This window comes from Lagenorhynchus albirostris, chromosome X (assembly GCF_949774975.1).
Source record: "Lagenorhynchus albirostris chromosome X, mLagAlb1.1, whole genome shotgun sequence".
Taxonomy (NCBI): domain Eukaryota; kingdom Metazoa; phylum Chordata; class Mammalia; order Artiodactyla; family Delphinidae; genus Lagenorhynchus; species Lagenorhynchus albirostris.
Window position 1 is genome coordinate 115,473,835 of NC_083116.1, and position 20,659 is coordinate 115,494,493.

Consider the following 20,659-nt stretch of genomic DNA (forward strand, 5'->3'; position numbering starts at 1 on the left):
AACGAAGAGTAGCCCCCGCTAGCTGCAGCTAGAGAAAGCCCGTGCACAGCAACGAAGACCCAATGCAGCCAAAAAGATAAAAAGAAAAAGAAATTAACCAAATCTTAAAAAAAAAAAAAGAAAGAAAGAAATGGCTGAGGGCAGTTTTGGCAGTTTTCAGCAGAGAAGCAAGCAGAGCTAAAGATGTAAATGAAAGCCTGTGCTTACAGTCCCATCTCAGGCTCCAGGTAGGTTTTCTCCCAAGTGAAAACAGGACCAGAGCGAAGAACCTGGTTTCTAGCTTCTACACACTGTTCTTTCCCAAGGTAGTTAATCTATAAGTGAGTAATGCCCTGGAAGGGGATGTGGGCCTCAACTCATGAGGGCGTTGGTTGGAAATGACTTCACCGTGTATGTAAATGAGAGAGGGCAATGCAGTTCCACAGGCCGCCTTCTGGGGAGTATGAACTTGGACCTTTCGCACAGACTCGGGTTTTCCTTCTCCCTGGACTCTGTTCATGTAGCAGCACGCTGCAGCTTCTCGCCTGCAGAAGGAAGACCTTCCAAGGTAAGTCAGGCGTCCTTGATCTCAGGAAATGTCGCGTGTGTAGGCCGAAACCCGCCTTGGAAACTGGAGGCCGGGATTTCCGAGGAAGGCGACGGCTGAGTAGGAACGAAGTTGTGATGCCCCTGGACGCAGCGGGGTGGGTGCAGAGGTCCTGCGCCGGGGGCTGGGTCTGGAAGGCAGGGCAGTTAGACCAAGGCGAGTGTTAGACAAAGGCAGCCAGGGTTGTGGCTCCCTTGGGAGCGTGCGGACGCAAGCGTCGCTTCCTGTGCTCAGGTCGTGCCTGCTCCCCTTGGCTGGGCGCGCACCTGGTTTCAGGAGGGCGCTCACCTTTCGAGGCCTCAGGCTTATCTTTCCAGGTGCTGGGGTGTTGGCAGTGGGCCTGTGGCTTGGCGTTACTTTGACCGTGTGGGGTGTGGCGTGTGTGTGAGGAACCTTGCCGTCCACATGGCAGAGGACTTTTCCAGCCCTTGTGGGAAGACCTGTGTGTCACTGAAGGAGTCGGTCTTCTGAGAAAAATATTATCTCAGGGTAGGAGCTCCTGGGATGGGCCGAGCAGGGCTGGGGCTGGGCGTTTGTGGTGCCGGTGACTTCCTGGATGTCTGCCGCTCTGCCTGCTGTACTCAGGTGGTGGAGAAACTCGGGTGCCTGCGTTCCTGCTGAGACCTGTCCTCCTAGGACTCGGACCCTGATCCCTCTTTGCTCTTCGTCATCCTGGACCAAGGAGGCCGAGAGCCTGGCCTCTTGGAGTTGCCCTGTACAGACTCCAGGTCGGGGGGACCTGCAGAGAGCACGTGGGCTGAGCTGCCCCTGTCAGCAGGTGCGCGTTAACTTTTGTCAGGACAGAGAGTGGATCTTCACTCCATGTCCTCTGAGGCTGGAGGGGCACCCTCTCCCCGGGCAAGAAGTCCTTTCTGTTCATACAAACACCTCTCCTCTAAATGCCTCTCCTCTTGCTGTGGCCTCTGTGGACAGGCAGAACACCCACCCGGCACCCTTTCCACAAAACCTCCTGGTCTCCATAAAGAGACCTGGGACCTTCTACGGGACTCAGTTCCATCTACCCTCCTAATGTGACTCTTTGTCTGGCGCTTACTCCTGGGTGTTGGTGTCTCCCTTCTCTAACTTTCTGCGCCAGTCGCCCATAGAGTAGCCTCTTCACCTCTTTCTTCAGCTAAGAATTCACCAATGAGATATCACCTCACACCTGTCAGGATGGCTGTTATCAAAAAAACAGAAGACAACAAATGCTGGTGAAGATGTGGAGAAATTGAAACCTCTGTGCACTGTTGATGGGACTGCAAAATGGGGCAGCCACTATGGAAAACAGTGTGGAGGTTCCTCAAAAAACTAAAATAAAACTATCATATGATCCAGCAATCCTACTTTTGGGCATTTATCCAAAAGAATTGAAATCAGGATCTCAAAGAGATATTAACACTCTTCACAGTAGCTAAACTGTGGAAACAACCTAAATGTCCACGGACAAATGAAGGGATAAAGAAAATGTGGTATGCACATGCAGTGGAGTATTATTCAGCCTTATAAAACAAGGAAATTCTGCAATATGTGACATGGATGAGCCTTAAGGACATTATGATAAGTGAAATAAGCCAGCCACAGAAAGACAGATACTGCATGATTCCACTTACATGAGGGTACCCAAAAGAGTCAGATTCATAGCATCGAAGAGTGTAATGGTGGTTGCCAGGGGCTGAGGGGAAATGGAGAGTTACTCCTCAGTGGGCATAAAGTTTCAGTTAAACAAGATTAATAAGTTCTAGATATCTGCTGTACAATATGGTACTGAGAGTCAGTACCATATTGTACATGTAAAACTTTAAGAGTGTAAATATCATGTTAAGTGTTCCTACCACAATAAAGTAAAATTTTAAAAAAATTTTAAGAATTTACCACTTAAGACCTTCATCTGATCAGGTACTGGTGTGGCCACTAACTAGCTGTGGAGCCGTGAGTTAGTTTCTTGTCTGTTCCAGTCTCAGCTTCTTATAAGAAGAGGATAGTAACAGATTCCTCGCAGGGTCAACAGGAGGACTATATGAGGTAGTGCATGGAAAGTGCTGAGCACGGTGTCTTGCACATACATAGCTGTGCTCCACGAGGTCAGGGGCGTCACTGTCATCCTCTGTGTATTGAGTACAAGACGACTATGAGCATATATTTATATACAAAAAAATATATTTTTGTATATAATGTACTTATATTGATATATACTGGTGTTGCCTTTCAAGGACCTAGTGACCTACCGAGCTATGCATTTTCTAACTTACCTATAATCCAAGTCTAACACTGAAAAGTACCGTAAATGGAAGTATGAAAATGGACCATGAAGCCATAGATGAGCAAACAGTTAAATCTGGCTGGAGGACTGGAGACAATCTTCGTGCACATGGGAGTCACCATGGTCACTTACACTTAGGTGCCCCATGGTTAGCAGGAAAGCACTGCCAGGTACTCAGCAAATAATTACTTGGGGCCCGTTTCGGCCATGCTCTCGAGCTTCTGCACAGGAATGGTGCTGCTTTTTCTCCCACTCAGAGCTTAATTTACATATTGAATTTATTTATTTATTTATTTATTTATTTAATTTTTGGCTGCATTGGGTCTTTGTTGCTGCACGCAGGCTTTTCTCTAGTTGTGGCGAGCAGGGGCTACTCTCCATTTGCGGTGCGCAGGCTTCTCTTCATTGTGGTGCGTGTGCTTCTCATCGCGGTGGCTTCTCTTGTTGCGGAGCACGGGCTTTAGGTGCCCGGGCTCAGTAGATGTGGCGCGTGGGCTTATTTGCTCCGCGGCATGTGGGATCTTCCCGGACCCGTGTCCCCTGCATTGGCAGGCGGATTCTTTTTTTTTTTTTTTTTTTTTTTTTTGTGGTACGCGGGCCTCTCACTGTTTTGGCCTCTCCCGTATGCGGAGCACAGGCTCCAGACGTGCAGGCTCCGCAGCATGTGGGATCAGGCTCCAGACGTGCAGGCTCTGCAGCATGTGGGATCTTCCCGGACCGAGGCACGAACCCGTGTCCCCTGCATTGGCAGGCGGACTCTCAACCACTGCGCCACCAGGGAAGCCCGGCAGGCGGATTCTTAATCACTGCACCACCAGGGAAGTCCCCAAAGGGTGTTCCCTTTCTGAAGTCTTTTTTGTACTACCTTATTACCTTGAAGCAGATATCAAGTTCTTAGATGTGAGGGCTCTGACTTTTGTGGGGTTTTTTGTTTTTTGTGGGTTTTTTTTGGCTGCGTTGGGTCTTCGTTGCTGCACGCAGGTTTTCTGGCTTTCTCTAGTTGTGGCGAGTGGGGGCCACTCTTCGTTGCAGTGCGCGGACTTCTCATTGCAGTGGCTTCTCTCGTTGCGGAGCACGGGCTCTAGGCCTGTGGGCTTCAGTAGTTGTGGCATGCAGGCTCAGTAGTTGTGGCACGTGGGCTCTAGAGTGTAGACTCATTAGTTGTGGCGCACGGACTTAGTTGCTCTGCGGCACGTGGGATCTTCCCGGGCCAGGGATCGAACCCGTGTACCCTGCAGTGGCAGGCGGATTCTTAACCACTGTACCACCAGGGAAGTCCCAAGGGCTCTGACTTTTTAAAATTATGTTTTTATTGTAGTAAAATACACATAACATAAACTTTGACATTTTAACCATTTTAAGTGTACAATTCAGTGACGTTAAGTGCATTTACAATGTTGTCTAACCATTGCCATTATCTATCTCTAGAACTTTTTCATCATTTTAGACAGAAACTCGGTAACCATTAAATAATAACTCCCCATTACCCCGTCCCCCTAGTCCCTGGTAACCAGTATTTTATTTTCTGTCTCTATACATTTGCCTATCCTGGATACCTCCTCCCATAAGTAGAATCATACAGTATTTATCCTTTCGTGATTAGCTTATTTCACTTAGCATGATGTCCTCAAGGTTCATCCATTGTCATAACATGTATCTGAATTTCATTCCTTTTTAGGGCAGAATAATATTTCCTTGTATGTATAAACCACATTCTGTTTATCTGTTCATCTGTTGATGGACACTTGGGTTGCTGCCACCGTTTGGCTGTTGTGAATAGCACTGCTGTGAACATGGGTGTACAGGTATCTTTTTGAGACCCTGCTTTTAATTCTTTGGGCTATATACCCAGAAGTGGAATTGCTGGGTCATACGGTAATTCTGTGTTTTGCCCTGATTTTTTAAACAGCTTAAAAATTATTTTGAGGTATTAGTCATATTACATAAATTTCAGCCTTGTGAAGTGTACAGTTCAGTGGGTTTTAGAATATTCACAAGGTTGTGCAATCATCCCCACTAGTCACTGATTTTTATGACCTCTTAGGAACCAGAGAGGGAAAGAGAGTACCTTGAAGGTGGCTTGGGAGTAAGGAAGGGAGCTTTCAGGATTAGTATGAGACTCTTTAAAAAAGAAGGATCGTTGTACCAAATCCTTGAAATGCCACTCAGGCTTTAGCAAGAATACTCTACCCACTGCAAGGCTTTAGGACCGAAATTCAGAAAGGCTCCCCTGCTACCTGACATATTTTCAGCTACTGATGAGGCCTCGTTTTATGGAACAGGATGTTGAATAACCTCACAAATGGGTCACCCTTATCAGGAATGCTCTGGAAGCCTGGTTGCGTAGAATGAGGCAGGCTTTTACGCGGCTTCTTGCTGCTCTGTCGCACCTCCCGTGTTTGCTTTGTCAGATGTCCTTCCCTGGCTTGGAACCGGTTCTCTTCCTTCTCTGGTTCTGATCCCATATTCTGCAACTACTTGTGTTTCCAAACATGAAACAGATTGTTTACAATAAATGCCTTAAATGTTTGATTTTTAGATTTCAGATTTGCTGTGCTTTGAAGCAAACAATACAACTCATGCACTTTTGTTATTACACACCATTCATACACACCAGGGTGCTCTGATTTTCACTCGTTCTGGTTGTGTACTTGTGGTTTTTAACATTTTATGCTTTAGGGATGGTTTTATTGTGATTTTCTGGTAGTTTGACAGCTTTCTTTCTTTTTTGGGGGGGGGCGTATACCCTACAGTTCGCTCATTCAAAGTGTACAATTCAGTGGGGTTTTTTTTAGCGTATTCACAGAGTTGTGCAATGTACAACCAATATACCACAATCAATTCCAGAATAGTTTTATCACCCCAAAAGAAATCGCACACCTATTGGCAGTCACTCCCCATTTCCTCCCAACCCCCAGCCCTAGGGAACCAAGCCACTAATGTACTCTGTCTCTACAGATTTGGGGCCAGCTTTCTTAGATCCTTGTTTAACAGTGATTTTCCCCCTGAAATTATAGTATAAGCCAACCATTCTGCTTTCCTTCCCTGTTGCATTCTTGTCATCTCCCTTCCCTTCCCTTCCCTTCCCTTCCCTTCCCTTCCCTTCTCCTCCCCTCCACCCCCCTCCCCTTGCTTTTCTTTGGCCTCCCTCCCTCCCTCCCTTCCTTCCTTCCTTCCTTGCTTCCTTCCTTCCTTCCTTTCCTCTTCTTATATTAGCAGGTTAGCTGTAAATCCTTCTTAAGTAGCTCTCAAAGTGGATGAGTTGGTAGATGGGGCACAGCTACAGGAATTCATCCGACAGATGGACAAACAGCCATTGTTAAGCCTTGGAATGCCCTTCTAAGTCACCTGCCTTCATTCTGTCACTGTGAGGCTGGATTTCTTTTTTTTCCCCCAGTTTCATTGAGAAACAGTTGACGTACATCACTCTATAAGTTTAAGGCATATAGCATGGTGGTTTGATGTACATACATAATGAAATGATTACCACAGTAGTTTCATCTAACATCCATCTTCTCATGTAGATACAATAAAAACAAATAAAAGGAAAAAGGAAAGAAATGTAATCCTTGTAATGACAAGTTATAGGACTTATTACTCTCATAGCAACTTTCCTGTGTATTGTGCAGCGGTGTTAGCTACAGCCATCGTGTTGTATGTTACATCCCTCGTACTTCTTTATCTTGTAACTGGAAGTTTGTACCTTTTGACCCCCTTCCTCCAATTCCCCCTCCCAGGTTGGCTTGCTTTTCTCTGGCTGGGCTGCAAGGACCTTGAGAGCCAGGCCAGTCAGAGCCACAGGGCCGGAAGCTGCTCTGGGTTGGATCGGCCTTGCTGTGTGAACAAGTGCTGAGACTGAAATCAAATGCGCAGTTTCTAGATGTGTAAATTCAGTCACTTGCTTCTTCTCTAACAGAAACAGTATTTAATAGTCACTAATGGTAGAGCAGTCTCAAAATCTGCAAATACCATTGACCCTTGAACAAGGCAGGGGTTAGAGGCGCTCACCTCCCCACAGTCAAAAATCCGAGTATAACTTGTAGTCGACGCTCTGTATACATGGTTCCTCCTTTCAGGCAGTTCTTCCGTACACGCAGTTCCGCATCCGCAGATTCAACCAACGTGGTATCATAGTACCATAGTATTTAATAGTGAAAAAGAAAATCCGTGTGTAAGTGGATCTGCACAGCTCAAACTCGTGTTGTCCAGGGTCAACTGTATTAGTGTGTAACATGCTAATCACTGTTGCTGCTGGTGAGAAAATATTGGTTGCACTTGGACATAACTAGTCTGCATTCAGCATAGCTTTTTGCTCGCTTTTTTAGCCAGATGCCCTGGGTTTGAATCCTGGTTCTGCTCCCTTTATTACCTAGGTGACCTTGAGCAAGTCCGTTCACCTTCCTGGAAGCCTCCTCTCCTCCTCTGTGGAAGGGGAGAATAATAAATCCAACTGCATAGCTTGTTGTGAGATTTAAACAAGAGAATGTGTGCACAGCATTTAACATGATGCCTGGCCGAGAGTGAGAGCTCTGTAAATGTTAGCTGGTATTAAGGGGGCATCCTGTGTTGTATGCCTGCTGTATACAAGGTACTAGGTTAGGTTTTGCAAGAAATAAGCCAAAGCCTTGTGAATGGAATCTGAGCCCTGTTGAGGTTACAGTCATGCCCAGATGGGCAGTCAGGGCAAGCCGTCTTGCTCAGAACGAATAACCTCGACAGAAGAGGGTAGTCAGGGTCCTACTTAATGAATCTGCTAGTGGTGTTTGGTGCTTAGTACCAGCAGCAGTGTCCGTCCTCAGGCTTGCTGTTATCTGTCTCCCGTTCCGTCCCATCCCCTACTGCTGCGACGGAGCGAGTACTAGCAGGCCCTCTCTGTGGAATTTCTGAGCCACGTGAGAGAGAGTGTGGTGTACCCTTAGAACAAGACCTGTCCTGCCTTTCCTGTGCACTTTGGTTGAGAGAAATAGTATAAGCTCCTGTTTGGGGGGTTGCTTAGTTTTTAAAACAGAAAGTAGTGATCATTCTGATGGCAGAGGTTTTGTATCAGTTTTAGCCTGGGAGACCACTTTTCACCTGGCTCTACGTGTCAGACTCAGCTGGAGACTGCAGACTCATCCTTCAGACCCCCAGGAGGACAGGGGCCAGGAGCCAGGCGTTAGAGCACCTCCCAGAGGCATCTTTACACATAACCTCAGCCCCTTGTGTTGGCTTGGAAAAAAATCTTTCAGGCCCTCACTTTCCTGTCAGTAAAATGGGATGAATGACACCTGCTTGTTACGGTTGTATTAAGGATTATAAAAATACATCTGGGACTTCCCTGGTGGCGCAGTGGTTAAGAATCTGCCTGCCAATGCAGGGGACACGGGTTCAAGCCCTGGTCCGGGAAGATCCCACAGGCCCTGGAGCAACTAAGCCCGTGCGCCACAACTACTGAGCCTGTGCTCTACAGCCCGTGAGCCACAACTACTGAGCCTGTGTGCCACAACTACTGAAGCCCGTGAGCCACAACTACTGAGCCTGCGTGCCACAATGACTGAAGCCCGTGCACCTAGAGCCCGTGCTCCACAAGAGAAGCCACTGCGATGAGAAGCCTGCACACCTCAACGAAGAGTAGCCCCTGCTCACCGCAACTAGAGAAAGCCCGCACGCAGCAACAAAGACTCAACACAGCCAAAAAATGAATAAATGAATAAAAATTTTTAAATATATATTTAAAAAAATACATCTGAAGCACATAGCACGCTGCCTTCCATGGGTCAGAGCTGTTGCGTAGCCATTCTATGCCGGGAAAAGACTGGTGAGTTTGGTTTGTGGCCCCTTCAAATGACCACAAAGACCAGGCCAGTCCATTTCTTTTTCTTTCCTTTTTGTTTTTGTTTTTTTGGCCGTATCGTGTGACATGTGGGCTCTTAGCTCCCTGAGCAGGGATCACACCTGTGCCCCCTGCAATGGAAGCATGGAGTCTTAACCACTGGACCACTAGGGAGGTCCCAGGCAATTTCTTTTGGCCAAAATAACATCCCTCAGTTATTTCATCCAGGGAGAGAAGAAACGTGTGACACGTATGCTGACACTCCTGTATCCCGTCTGCCCCATGCCACACTCAAGTCACCACCTGATCCCACGCTCCAGGCAGACAGCTGCCAGTCGGTCAAGGTCAGCAGGAGAGACACAGTCGGGTTGTCACCCCTGCAGCATGTTGTGTGGGCGAGGCTGCTGACCTGCACCCCCCTCCTCCATGGCAGTGCCTTTTGAATGTCCTGTCTAAACCCAAGCCCAGCTGAATCACAACCGGGTAACACTCTTTGCTCTATTTTTATAGCAGCTAGTCTTTTCTGCTTGTCATCTACGTTAGTCCTCGTTTCCTTCTAGCTTCTATTTCAGCAGCATCTCTTTTAGTGTAAAAATCCCCAGAAGGTATTTCTACAAACAGCCTTTACAGAATCTAAGGACAGCACTTAAAAGCAGCTCTTGGCCCACTCCACAGACATTTATGCGTGCCTGACGTGTGCCGGCCTGTGATGTGTGACAGAGAGCCGACACAGCCCTAGTTTTCCAGAGCTCAGTCTGAAAAAGAAAAAAGTGGACAGACCATTTTTTTATGTAGTTCTTCCCACCACCCTGTGGCAAAGGCAGGACTAGTCTCAATTTACAAGGAAAAACGAGGCCGAGAGAGCTGTTTCAGTTTATTCAGCAGCTGGTGCCCGGGACCAGGTTCGCTCTCAGCAGCATGCTGGTCCAGGCTTTGGGGACACCACTGGCTGGCGGCGGGGCATCCACACAGGAGGATGAACAGCGGGCCAGGCTGTTGACTGCCTTCCCAACAGCTATGCCTTCTTTCTTCAGAGCTGGGGTGTTGGGGTAGTCAGCCCCAGGGCCAGGCCTTGAGTCACCTCAAGCCTGAGTCGTTCTTGGTGGTTCCATTCCCCTTTGCCATGTATTCACTCTCCTGGCCTCCCTTGCAGCCATGGAACCCAGTACCAGCCAAGGAGACTTAAAGGGAAGACCGCTGGAGATCTTCCTGGCATCCAAGAGAAATGAGCATGAGGAGGGAGCCTCTTCCTCCCTGTTTTGATTCTTCCCCTCTCCATTCCGCCTTGCCCGGTCTCCTGCGAGAAGATAATGCTGGTGCCGTGGCGGCATCTTGTGATCAGGAGGGGAGACACACTGCAGATGGCTGAATGGAAAAGCAAAAGGATCTCGGATCCTTCATATTCCAAGCACTGAAGTCTTCCGACCAAGACTTTTCCTAAATACCTCTTGATAAACGAGATCACAAATGTCTTTGTGGTTAAAGCGTTTTAAGGCTGGGCTTCTCAAGAGTGTGGTGCATGGAGGGTGACATCATCATCACCTGGGGGCTTGTCTGAAGTGCAAATTCCTGGGCTGGACCCCAGCCCTACTGAATCAGGATCTCTGGGTGTGGGGTCTAGCATTTTCGTTTTTACACGCCCTCCAGGTGATTCTGATGCCAACTCAAGTTTGAGAGCCACTGGTTTAAGCCCTTGTAGCTTTCCTAAAACTGATCCCGGCGGGGTCGATAAGGGAAGGGCTGCCATTACCAGTCAGTTCTCCGTGTCCCGATGATGAGGTCCAAGTTTGTCTCCACTGGCAGCCAGTGGCTGTGACACAGATCTGTTGGCTCAGTGGCTTTAATGATGCTTTTTCTAGGTGGGGCCCAGTCAGACTTGCCTGGTTCTGGGGTGTCAGTGTCCGGATCTGCCACTCCCTGAAGAGCCCCGGAAGTATTTTGCCCTCAGAACCAAATGTGACAAATATAGGTATTTTATTGTCCTCCCTGAGTAAAAGAATTCTTTTATTCACTAAGTAGAGGATGATGGAGAAGACACCAGACTTAAGGGGCTCACACATGTGTGAATGGAATGATGTCTGAGGTGTTCAGACAACAGATACTTCCTGGGAGCCTGCTCTGGGCTGAGTGCTGGGAAGACAGTGGTAGAGAAAATAAAAGGGTGCGTGGAGCTGGAGTACCACAGCTGCAAAGATGAAGAGGGATGGGGCTGTGAAGGCACGTAGAATTGTCCCTCCTGGGATACCCGGGTAGATCAGGGAAGGCTTCCTGCAGGAAGTAGCTACTCATCTGACAATACTGTGTGTGTGCTGGGGTCGGGGAGAGAGCGTTCCAGGCTGGGGGCAGGGCTTGTGCGAAGACCTGGGGGTGAGAGAGACCAGGAGATCGGTGTGGCAGGAAGGCAGAGTCACCTGGGAAACAGTCCTGTTCAAGCTCTCAGACCCAGGGACGCATCTGAGAAGCAGGTTGAGATGTAGACAGAATGATATTTAAATGATTTACTAAAGTGAAGTGGCCTCTTACTGTATTAAATGGAAATAATTTACTTACTGCTTTTTATTATGGCCCATTAAATGCTGCTTGGAGGAAGCAGGCCATGTCGACCCCTGCTCTCACCTCCCCTCCCTGTCCTGGCCTGTTCCCTCTTCGTTTTATTGATATATACTCATTCCTGGGAGCAGAGGCACTCACTAACTATTTATTTGGGACCTTCATGTCACTAGGCCTCCCTCTCCTGCCCCCATGAAGCGGACTAAAGTAGTATTTCCCTTTGTTGTCCGACCCTAGGAACCATCTGGGCAGCTTGTTACAAATTCAGGTTCTCTGCCTCCTCCTGGGAGATGCCAGTTCGCCAGGTCTGAAGAGGAGTTTGGGAACCTGTATGTTTTAAGTTAGTTTTATTGAGTAGATATATATTTATTATACATAGATTTGTGTGTATAATTGACATACAAAGAAAATGCACCTGTTTTAAGTGTACTGATAGCTGTGCTTTAACGAATGTATACACTTCTCACTATCACAGCCCCTTGCAGACATGCTTCACCCTCAGCCCCAGGCAGCCTCTGATCTGCTTTCTGTGACTGTAGTTTCGTTTTGCCGCTTTTAACATTTCATATCAGTGGAGTCATGTACAGTGTACTCTTTTCTCTCTGGCTTCTTTCACTTAGTATGTTTTTGAGATTCGTCCATGTTGTGTGTGTATATAAGTAATTCATTCCTTTTATTGCTGAAGAGTAGTTCTCTCACTGAGAATGTACCGGTGTTTTTGCTGCATTGCCACTTCAGCCATTCTCTTGCTGACGCACAGTTGTTTTGTTTCCAGTTTCGGGGTCATTATGGACAGAGATACTGTGAACATTCAGGTACAGACTGCTTTGTGGACACATGTTTGCATTTGTCTTGGGTAAATCCCCAGGAGTGGGCTTGCTGGGCCATGTGATACATGAATGCTCTAACTGGGAAAGGAGCTGCCAAACGTTTCCTAGGTGCTTGTACCAATTGACATTCTCACCTACGGTGTAGGAGAGGGCTAGTTGCTTTGCATCCTTGCAGCCACTTGGTATGGTCAATTTTTTGTTGGATTAAAATTTTTTTTGCCATCCCAGTGGTTGTATAGTGATTTGTCACTGTGGTTTTACTTTGCATTTTCCTGCTGATTGAAGATTGAGCAGCTTTTCATGTGCTTCTTGGCATGTGAAATGTCTGTTCACATCTTTTGCCCATTTTTTTAAATTGTTTGCTTATTTAGCTGTAAGAAATTTTTGTTTGCTTATATTGTATTTCAGAATTATACATGTTTATTCACAAGTAAGATTGGTCAGTAGTTTTCTTTTTTATGTTAATTCGGGTGTTCTTAAAAATAAATTTTCATTATATCCTGCGTATAAATTCTTGTCACACATCTGTACTGTGAATATTTTCTCTTTGTCTGGTCTGCCTTTGCATTTTCTTAATGGTGTCTTTTGAAGAGCAGAAGACTTAAATTTTGATGAAGTTTGATTTATCAGTTTTTTTCTTTTATAGTTTGAGCTTTTTGTGTGTTCTAAGAAATCTTTGCCTACCCTAAGGTCATGAAGATTTTCTCCTGTTTTCTTCTAGAAGTTTTATAGGTCCATTTTGAGTTTTTATATATGACGCAAGGTATGGATCAAGGTTCATTGTTTTGCATATGGTTGTCCACTGGTTCCAGCACCATTTGTTGAAAAGACTGTTCTTTTCCCATTGCATTACCTTGACACCTTTGTCAACTATTCAGCTGTTCGTGTATGTGTTGGTCTATTTATGGACTCTCTGTTGTATCCTGTTGATCTATGTGTCTGTCCTTATGCCAATGCCAATACCACACTGTCTTGATTACAGGAATCTGTATTTTTAAAAAGAATCTCTAGACGGTTCTCATGATCATGTCCATTCGGGAAACATGTATTAGATTTTTCTACGGATCCTTCTGGTGATGACAGTCTTAAGTCTGTGTATTCCTGCCAGCACAGCCTCAATTTGTATCCCAACTCCTTGCTACTCAGAGTGGGGTCTGCAGACAAGCAGCGTCAGCAACACCCAGGAGCCTGTTCAAGATGCGGACTGTGGCCTTGTCCCAGACCTACTGAGTAGAACTTGCATTGTAACGAGATCCCTGGGGTTCCCATCAGGGTTACACAGCACTTTTCCAGGTGTCACTACCCTGAAGCAGGGCTTTACAGGTTTTTAGATCACGAATGACTCCACAGTTAGAAACACGTATAACAACGTACATGTCAATGTAGCTGAAACAGGTCTTTACAAAAGAATGCTTACTCTTCCTCCCTGGTGGTTGCTTTTCTGTTCCTTTCCTCTCCGGCCCTATTCCTCCCTCCCTCCCTTTCTTCCTGTTATAGCTTTCTTGAGGTGTAATTTATGTACTGTAAACGTCCCCCATTGTCACTGAACAGTTTGCGTTTATATGGTTGTGCAGCTCTTTCCACAATCAAGTTTTAGAATACTTTCATCATCCCCAAAGATTCCCTTTTGCCTCTTTACAGTCAATTCTACGCTATTTGAAATACTGGTAGCTACCTACAGTTTGCAAAGAGTCCCAGACTTGAGTTGGACCAGCCGTGCAGCAGCATTGCTCAGACTTGGCTAGAAGTGTCTTCTTAGTGGGCTTCCAAACGCAGAGCTACTTTGACACGGGACGTTATTTTTAGTATATTTCTGTCACATAATAATGCATCGTATATGTACACTAGCTTTAATGTGTAGAAATTAGTTGCTGAATCCATAAGTTTAAAGAACCTTGACCTTCTTAAACCCTTGAGTTGATTTATTCTACCTATGTCTGAGCCTGGACTAGCTGGTTGTGGGTTAAACCGTGACGGTTTGCAGAGAGGTGAAAAGATTCCTCGAGTACTTTGCTCAGCAGTGGTTAGTCACATGTGTCTGAAATATTGTAATTTCTGAAAATACAGAGGGCTAGCTTTCTGGTTTTCTTGTCTGAGGCAGGTTCTGAAGGTCCTTTCCTTAGGTGAGTTAGAAGCTCAGAGTTGAGTATGCATTGTAGGTTTCTGTTGTGAATGTGGAATATGTTTTCCTCTGCGTTCAGTGCCTTTAAGGCAGTGCCTTGCCTTTCACCTCTAGGCAGCTATCAAGCCCCCTGTCTGTACTTCTAGAGTCAGACAGCTTGAGTTTGCATCTCACCTCTGCCATTTACCACTTGTGTGACCCCAGAAAGGTGTTTAACCTCTCAATTACTCCACCTGGAAAACTGGGTCAATAATAGTACTCACCTCATAGATTTGTTGGGAAAGTTAAATGAGCTTAGAATGTAACGTATTTAGGACTGGGCCTAGCACCACTGATGTCGTTTATCATCATCGTCGTCGTCATTGTCATCACCATCGTTAGTCTCTTTAGCTATTTTCTAAGCTCCCCAGATTCCTTTACAACCAAACTTACCACTTGCTATTTCTATCACCGATGCCTGTTTGTGTAGCATCTACCTCTTTGGGCTAGAACGCATTCTCCCCTTTCCGTTCCGCTCCTGTTCATATCCCCGTGAACCCTCATCTGGATTATTCATTCACGGTGTAGCTCACATGGGGGGACAGGGTATCTGGACCCACCTGGGTGGGCTGGGAGGACAGGACTGGGTACAGGGATGGCCTCAGCGGTGTGAAGGTCAGGGCAAAAGGGCAGTGTGCAGAGGGCTCCAAGAAGGACCAGGCTGTACCACAGGGCTCCCCTGTACTTGAACTGCCTTTAGCTTTTACATGTTCCCAGTGGACGCCTCTCTGCAAAGAGTGAAGGTCTGAGAGCCAGATGGACCGAATGCCTTGTCATCAGCTTGAATGATCACCTGGACGAAAACTTCAGAAAGTGTTTTACCCGATACCTGCTCTTTGACCTTGTTTCTTATGTTTGGTACCCATCTCAGCTGTGGTGTGGGGGGGACCTTCATACCCTGTCCTAGGCAGAGAACTCCAATTTTGAAACGTCAGAAGATTGATACTGTGCTCCATGAAAGTGCTCGGTGCCGTATTGATGAGTGAAACCTTGGGTTGCCTTGGGAACAGAGACGTCCTTCCTGTTACTATAAAAAGGGACACAGTGGCTGCAGTCGTGAGGCAACCTACATTTTACTGATTCTTTATGGTAAAAAAGTGCCCAAAGTGAAATGCTGTATTTTTAAAATAACTTTGATGAAATATGTAAGATTTCCTTTTAGTGCTGATCAAATCAAGCAAACCCACTTTTCAAATGCGTATGGGATTTAACAGGAATCAGAGCTGCTTCATCCATCTCTCTTTCCCCCCTCTTCCCTGATCCCCCCCTATAAGGGCAGGATATTTGTTGTAATTATGTTGCCTTTGCCTCCCTTGTGGATTAGCACCGTGGTTTCACTGTGCTGCCATCCAGGAAAGAGGCACTGGGACATTTTGTTCCATGATGACTGTTACAAAACCCTTACCACTGCTATTAATGCCTTTAGCCTACCTAGGGGAACAAGTTGTGCCTGTTGCTGCTGTCAAATACCTGTAAGATATTTATGCTCTATTTTTGGAGAAGAATTTTAAAAATACAGTGGATATTACTATAAATTGCTATGGTTTTTAACAAACTTGCCCAAGTGAGAATCATGTTTATTCTGTATGTATCATTTTCTAGTTTTTTTCATATTGATGTGGCAGGAACCAAGCTGTATTCAGTGTAGAGGAGGTTTTTCTACTTCTTACAGGCAGCGCAGCTTACCAGAGCAGGGTTTCTCAAACTCGGCACGACTGACATTTTGGGCTGGGTAACTCTTTAGTGTGTATGTCAGGGCAGCATCCCTGGCCTCAATGTACTAGATGCCAGTAGCATGCCTCCCCCCAATTCGTGACAACCCAGAATGTCTCTGGACATCTCCAAGTGTTTCCTAGAAGACATGATCACCCCTGGTTGAGAACCCCTGTACTAGAGTGTAAGGATCATATAGCATGCTGCTTTTAAAGGCAGTGGTCACGTAAGCACTGGTTTGGAGTCAGCTGTAATAGAAATGTGTGTAGTGACCTTTCAAGTGTGACAATCTGGCTAATTTTAAATAATGTGAGGGGCTTTCCTGGTGGCGCAGTGGTTAAGAATCCACCTGCCAGTGCAGGGAACACAGGTTCGTGCCCTGGTCCGGGAAGATCCCACATGCCGTGGAGCAACTCAGCCCGTGCGCCACAACTACTGAGCCTGCGCTCTAGAGCCTGTGCTCTGCAGCAAGAGAAGCCACCGCAACGAGAAGAAGCCTGTGCGCCGCAATGAAGAGTAGCCCCCGCTCGCCGCAACTAGAGAAAGCCCGCACGCAGCAACAAAGACCCAAGAGAGCCGAAGACAAAAATAAAATAAAATAAATTAATTTTTTTAAAAAAGCTTTAAAATAATGTGAATCCAAAACTGGGTTGCTGTGATGGGCTACCATGCTTAAATAGGATTTGAAAATACATGTATGTTTCTATCTTCCCGCCATGAGAAAGGAGAGAAACAGTGACAGCCACAGCAGGCAAGGCAGCCACGCTCAGACACAGCTGTAGAGCACAAAAGGGCATTTGTCGGGCGTTGTCTTGAATGGCAGGGGCCTCTTCCGTGAACAACCCAAAGAGAAGCCTGCACATAGCCGCAAACCTTGGGACTTCACCTCTGAAGGCCTTGTTGTTTTACTCTGCAAAAATCATTCCCAGAAACAAACAGCCAGATTCACGTTTTGCCTTTTCTCTTGTGAGCATCACAATCTGCAGTCTTACTGTTTTCAAAATAAACTTGTCCGCCAGCAGCAATAAGTAGAACTTTAAGATTTATGGGCCTTTTGGTTTTCTGAAGAGGTATTTAGATGGGGTGAAGTGGGGTAGATTTAATTAGCAAGCTGGAAGTCGCTGCAAGGCCGTTAGAAAGGCACGCCAGACTGCACTGCACGACGACATTGAGTGAGGGCACACATTTCGCTCTGCCCTTGCGACTTAAAAAGAATCTAGTTGAGCCAGGAAGCTGTTTCTGCCTCAAGGCCTCAAAGTGCCCTTGAAGATGGTCCTTGTGTAAGGACGCCAGATGCAGGGCCTGTAGGTTGGGACAGAGCCAAGCAACCCTGCTAGGCGTGCTTTTCTGGGAGAAAAGGAACAGGAGGTTCCTTTCAAAATTCAACTTTCAAAATTCTTAATATGCCTTCAAATTGTTTGCACTACAAAGAGTGATGGTTTTTTTTCTAGCCTCTTTATTTTCCCTTTGTATTTTGTTGTAAAACTGAGGGATCTTTTCGGAGCCACAGCCTCGAGCACCGCACTGATGCCTCTGGTTCAGTTCCGGTAGCCCTGTCAGTGGCCCCTTGTGCTGGCATAACTGGGGCCATCTCCGACGTGGGGCTGAGCCGCCCAGAGCTGAGACTGCGAATAGAGGGGTCTGCAGCGGGAGGAGGGTTCACTTGGGATGCTTGCGTTGCTCAGGAGTGGTAAAGTTCAGGTCTGGACCCTAGTGAGGTGACCGAGGAGAAGCAGGCAGCCAGGGGACAAGGTGCTGTCCTCTTGCGGGGGCCTGAAGACTCCTGCCAACCCTGTAACAGGGAGGGTGGAGAGACCCCCAACACCTGGCGCATATCAGTGTGGGAAACACTCTGGAAACAAGGACAGAATAAGGGGTTTTCTGGCCTGCCTCGCTCATGCACAAGGGCGGAGCTCTTCTCACAGTAGGGACTCGGGATCTGATGGGCACCTGGGCCAGGAGTGGCATGAAGATTGGCCAGAAGGGTCTCCAGTGACCCCCTGAGATCCTTTACACATGTTTTACTTTCATCATCATTAAGCATACACGCCACCCTGAAGAGAACATCAAATGGCAGTACTAATAATGGGAATGCTACAGTTAGTTAATTTCCCTTTACCAGCTTTTACCTGCTGGATTCAGTCCACAGTTTCAGAGAAGTTTTTAAGTTTCTTGTACTTTGTTGCTGAAAAAAGCAGATAAGAAGAGTGATCTTTTTTCCCCCGTGTCTGGCGCTCTTTGCAGATGTCCAAGGCCTTTCTGAGTCCCCAATGTAAACAACCACTTCCCCTGTGGTGTGCAACCCCAGAACCCGCCTCTGCCCACCACTGAAGGACAGTCCTGGGTTAGGCTTAGGAATAGTGATGCCTGACCTTTACTGAGCACAGCAGGCGGCGTTCTGAGCGCAGTGCGCGCGCACACACCCTCTGTCTCCGTCTCTGTCTCTCCCTCTCCCGCCCTCCTCCCTCCTCCCCCGTTTCCCTCCTTTCCCCCTCCATCTCCCTCTCCATGGTGCTCCAGGATGTCTGTGGGAGTGGAACCTGAGCCCGCCTGGTTCCAGAGCACTCAGGCTCGCTCAGGCACTGAACCCAGCTGCTTCTCCATACTTGCTGGGGGATAGGAGGGCTTTTCAGAGGTCATTCTGTCTGCAGATTGGAGCCTTACCCCTTGATTGGAGCAGGTTAGCCTCTGGATGCTCATGCCAAAGCTCCCTGTGTCAGAGCTTCGCAATCTCTAAAGGACCCTGAGGCCAACCTCAGACGCCTGGTCCTGCGTGCCCCGTCCATGGGAGAAACCTCTACGCTTGCTCTGCTGTCCGTGTTCGCACCCTTTTCCGCTGCCAGTCCCCACTTCCCTCTTTCTGGGTCATCACCCTGGACTGGATGGGTTGAGTCCACATGCCTGTGGCTACAGGTGGTTCTGTGAAGATGAGAGGCACACAGAGCAGGGGAGCCTGGAGGTGGAGGAGAGGAGGTTGGGAGTTTGGCCCTTAGCATGGAGCCACCCAGCTACCTCGGTGAGCCCCGCTCTTGGCTGGTGAAGGGGCGCAGAATATGCCACCCAAAATACCCTCTTTGGCATAGGGTTATTCTGAGAAACTACAGACACCAGAGGAGCTCTGAAAACAGTAAAAGTTACCATTTTTGTAAAGGAAATCTGCATTAGCAAGTGGGGGCCTGTACTAGGAAGACAGCTATCTGAGAGAATTATCTGCATTGCAGGGCAACCTGTGTTTACCAGACACTTCCTCCTCTCACCTTCCATGAATTCCACCCCCCACACACATCTTCCCTTTGTCTTTAGCTGCAGATGGTATTTAAGGTGGTGGTTCGGGCCATCTTGGAGGGTGTTACTGTTTTCCTGAGAATCTCCTATGTGTACATGACGTATATATTTAATAAACTTCTGTCTGTATTACAGGGGGTCCCAGCCAAGAACTCAGAAGGGCAGAGGAGAAATTATGTAGGTTTCATTTAACTAACGAGTCATGTTGTGAACAGAGTGTGATGTGCATATTGGGTCCTTTTGAAATGATACATATGTGTATTGCGTTTATTGTAGAAACACAGGAGTCCAGGTAACTCCTGCTTCCCAGATGAGGAGACAGGGTGGGAGGGAAGTTCTGCATCTCGGTGCGCAGTAGATAATCAATCGAGTTGAATTTTTCTAGCTGTCGGTTGCCTTCTTTTAGCTATCTTTGGCTTTGTTCACCTCACCTTCTGAGTGAATTGGCAGCCCAGCAGAGCAAGTCTTAGAATGGAAACTGGGACCTCTTAGGAAGCTGTAGGGGGGTTCCTGGGGGAATTTTGTGGGGTGCTTGGGGAGACTGAAGGGTGGAGCTTCAGATTCCGTGGCCTGGGGCCCGGGGCCCAGTGCGTGGCTGCCACAGCTTGTTTGGTCTGTGTCCTCATGTATCATCAGGAGAAGGGAGCCAACTGCCAACTGTCACTCCCGCTGCTGAGTGTTTTCACAGCGCCCCCCTGCCCGCTGCAACCGCACCCCTGGGAGGTAGGTGGTAATGCTCCTGTTTGTAGAGGAGGAGCCCGAAGCTCTGAGATGCGAAGCGATTACTCCAGTTCCCTTGACTGCGGCACTATTGGACAGGCCACACAGATGGAGCCTCCGAGAAGCCTCCAGGACGGAGCTTTACATGTGAATGGGGAAGTGATCCAAATGGAGACAGTTCTTCTGGTGGCTGAAGAAAGAGGCAGGCCTCTTTGCACAGTGGTAGCTGGGATCTGGTGTAGGGTGGAGACAGTTAAAGGCATGAGAACGGCAGGTAAGGTGACCCTGGAAGAGAACGGCTGTCACGGCAGGGTCTAGAACCAAGGAGCTGGCTTGTTAGACCCCTTCTCTCCGAAATCACCAGGCGCTCTCGAAGAGCCCTGCAGCTCGAGCCGGTCCCTGGGCCTTTGCAGGTGACTTCCATTCCCACGCCAGCCCTGCTGAGGTGTACCTCCTGTCTCCCATCCCATGCTGCCCTTGGAGTCCAAGTCCTCTCACCCCTTCACGGAGCTGCAGTGAGGATGCGGTTGCCTGGGAGATCCAGGGTTGTTCTTTGCAGCCTTGGGCACTAATGAAATATGGCAGGTCAGCCAGCACTGAATTTTTGCCTTTTCTGTGTGTTGTTGCCATGGTTGTAGCGTTAAAAACAGGTATCATACACTAAAGTGCACACCTTTCAGGTGTGCCATCAGGTAAGGTTAACAAATGCATACGTTGTCTTGGCCCAGGCTCCCCCTCAGTA

General features: G+C 47.5%; 1 protein-coding gene across 3 annotated transcripts in view; it reads left to right on the forward strand.

Annotated features, from left to right (window-relative positions):
• The window catches only part of MAP7D2 (MAP7 domain containing 2), a 118,259-nt gene that overhangs the window by 25,153 nt on the left and 72,447 nt on the right, over nt 1-20,659 (forward strand). The gene's annotated exons all lie outside the window — the stretch shown is intronic.